This window comes from Chenopodium quinoa, unplaced genomic scaffold (genome assembly GCF_001683475.1).
Source record: "Chenopodium quinoa cultivar QQ74 unplaced genomic scaffold, ASM168347v1, whole genome shotgun sequence".
NCBI lineage: Eukaryota > Viridiplantae > Streptophyta > Magnoliopsida > Caryophyllales > Amaranthaceae > Chenopodium > Chenopodium quinoa.
The window spans coordinates 7066729-7070521 of record NW_018742763.1 but is presented as its reverse complement, the minus strand read 5'-3'; positions in this window follow the sequence as shown (position 1 = coordinate 7070521).

Below are 3793 nucleotides of genomic sequence, written 5' to 3'. Positions count from 1 at the left end.
ACCCCGTATTTTTTATGTATTTTATAAATTATTTAATTAATTATAAAATATATTTTTAAAGTACTCAAGTATTTTAATTAAATATTTAAAGGGCTAAAGTATTTAAATTATTGAGTTTTATAAAAGTATAATTTATTTTGGGCTAAACGCTTATTAATCGTTTGAACTCGTTTAAATAATAGTATGTAAACAATCCTTACATACTCCTTGTGGACCAACCCATCATTTAAGTAAGCCTAGTTCTTTTATTTGAACCTTTGTGGGTCAAATATTTCATAACTAAAACCTATTATTTTAAGCCCAACCCTAGTCTTTATTCCCTACTCTATAAATACCTCTCAATACCCCAAAATTTTCCCACACAAGAGATCAAAAATCAGATTTTGGGGTAAGTAATCTTTTCTTTTCTTTTCCCTTAATTTTCTTTTCTTTTCTTTTCCTTCTTTTCTTATTCTTTTTTTTTTTTTTTTTTTTTATGATGATGTTGTATGTGAGGGTTTTGGGAGAAAAAAAAACCCCACCTCACGCCACCTTGCACCACCTTGCTGCCGCCTCCAACATCCCGCCGGCGAGCCACCTCCGGCCGCCCAAAAATCGCCGGCAACCACCCCACCGTGAGCCACCCTTATCTCCTCTCTTGTTTTAATTATTATTCCTATAATTATATACTATGGATTTTAGATTTTAATTATTGAAACGTGATTAGTATGTTTTATAATTGTGTTTTAATGATTAAAGATTATAAATTTCATAGTGTAAAGTGTTTTAAATTATGATCTTTATAAAGTATTAAAAGTTAGGGTTTTAACTATTAAAGTGTTGATTTTTAGGGTTCTAATAATGAATTAAATTAAGGACTTCATTCCTATTGAATTTATAAAGATTTATTAAACATAAAAACGAATTTTAGGTAATCAAATTCCGATCTCCGTTCTTAATTATTTTTAATCCCGTTTTAATCACACTGATATTGTAACTCGTCCGAATTTTACAAAAAAATAATGTTTTCCGTGTGTAAACTCTCGTGGCCAAAATCAGCCTCTAAATAGGGTTTTCGGACAGTTTTTGATTTTTGACGAAGGTTTAATGTTTTAAAAACAATTTTCAGATTTATTTGGGGGGTTTAAATTTTAAAAAGTGTGCTGGAATTTTTATATAAACACCATGAATGAGTTTTTAGTTTGTGGTTTTAATTACCCACTTAAAGAAAGAGTTTTAAAGGTTTTAAACCAAAATTTCGGCTTATTAGAGAAGGTTTAAAGTGTTTAAAAGTTGCTAGAAATTTGTGTAATCAAGTAAGTAATTGAGTTTATGTATTTGGTATTGTAGGAGACTTTAAGTTGAGTAATTTCTAGCATCATGGCTAGTTGGAAAGATGATTTAATTAAGGTACGTATAAGAATACGAGAAACTTGATTTTAGGAGCATGTTTAGGGACTTGGAAAAAAACCTAGAATCATGCTAGGGAACTTGTGGATTGGTTGACATTGTTTGGTAATAAGTTGATTGATGATAAATGTGATGATTGGTTTAATTTATGTATGAGAAAATTTGCATTGATTTTCCTTATGAGCATTATTTATGCAATAATTTGCAAAGTGAGCTTAGAGGCAAAAATACAAGGATATATGGAATGAATCATTTTAATTACTTATTCATTTGTATTGAAATGGAATGAGTAAAGGAAGAGTTAAAGTCTTATAAGACAAGATTGTGGATATGAGGTGCCTTATGCATTTAAGGTGTTTATACACCGAGGTAGTTAAAGGATGCAATAATACATGTTGTTTGTCACTAATAAATTAAGAATTGAATTGGAAACTTGAATGATTTGTATGATTGATGTATGATTGGTTGTGTTGATTTCATGCGAGTCATCACCTAATCTAAACTGGTAAATCACGTAAAGTGCAAGAAGGATGAGCAATAAAACTCTTGATTTGTGCACATCTAGAGTAATGACAAATAGGGGTTGGGGTTCACAGGGTATTAGCCGTGTACTTTTCAGCAGCCGTCTGATCTACGAGTCTCTTGTTTTAAATTCTCTTAAAATTATAATGAGTTAGATGAGATCTCATACTAGCTATGGCCACGGAGTCGCGCCCGTCTGCCATTGGATGTTTATTAATGTCTTCCGAAAGGAGGCATAGGGTTTTCTTATTTAATGTTCCAGAATGGAGCACAGGGGGACAACCCGGTCTATTGCTTAATCCAATCAATTAATGAAGTGGTCAATGCTACTTAAATAAAAAACTTGTAATAAGTAACAATTGAATCATGTGTTCGAGTCAATGGTTATATTGAATGTATGGAATGCTTGTTAGTATCATGCTAAGGCTCTTTACTGTGTTTCGTAGCTTGTATGTACTCAGCGTTGCTGATGACGTGCTTTTGTGTGTTTCTCTTGGTCATGGCCTTCGCCTTCAATGACCCTGTAATGATCCAATTCTTACACTTGTAAAATTGGGGAGCAGATTAACCACAGGTTTTTGCATAAACTGATTTGCATCAGTGTGATGGGATTTGAGTGGAGCGTTGGTTATTCACTTAGCTTATTTTATATCATAAATCGAATTTTATTTTGGTTCTAATTCCATTTACTTTCTATTTTACTGGGTTTGAATAAGGGCCGTTATGGTTCCAACTTGTAAGTCTAAATTTGGTTTTGATTATTAGTTTTGAAACTTACATTTTCTTTTAAAACTAAATTCGTTTTCCACTGCTGATTTCTGAAACTAGCCTTAACGTTTTAACACGTGGCTGTAGCACGCCAGTAATTCTCTCACAGGTTATTAAAAGTATTTACAGGTTAACACAGGTTTTAAAGAGAGAATTATTGGGGTGTTACATGGTTAAACTGTGCTAGTGACATGGTGTGTTGGTTGTTAAAGAGTTGGAAAGATATCCGAAAGTCATTATCTTCTAGTGTATCAACTTGGAAAGACGAGAAAAACTCTAAGGTGGGTTCTTAGTAGGTCATAAATGAAGAGTTTACGAATGACCCTATTTGAAGATTATCAAAAAGAATCCACAAGTCATCATTTATCCCAAGTTTTATCATATCTCCCCGATGATAGTGTCTAGAAGGTCGCAACTTTCTTTTTTTCATATCAGAGTATATTGAGGAGTGGCTTTTTTTTAAGAACTTTAAGGTTGGCAGGGTATTGGGTTGGTCCGACTCTGGGTTTTGGGACGATTGTCCCGACTTTGAGGTTTTTCTCTTTTTCCCAATCCTTGTACGTACTCATGACTACCCTTTTTTTTTTTTTTTTTTTTTTTTTTTTTTTTTTCTGTTTTCACTCCTTTTTCAAAGTCAACTCCTGACTATTTCCAACCTTAACCTCCACAAACCACAATGTACCTATTTCACAGCAATAATAATCCAACAACCACAACCAAATATATCCAACAACAATTTCAACAATAGTCAACAGTGTCCAGCAATATATTCAACAATAATCAACGAAATCTCGATAATAACTAAAGATAACCAAAATCCTTACTTTAAAATTAATCAAAAAAGATAAAAATAACAAAGGGATTTTGAATACCTTGACATTTGTGTGAAAAATTGTTGTTTTTGGCTGATGAATGGCAGCGCTTACGGGAGATGAACGACGATGATGATGACGAACGATGATGATGATGATGAACGGTGATGATGATGATGATGAACGGTGATTGCGGAAGATGGGAGAGATCTTGAGAATAGGGCGTGTGCTTTAGAGAGAGGAAGGTTATGTGGGAGGTGGGTTATGTTTGTGAGGGATGAAGGGGTTTAGGAGACGAAGCC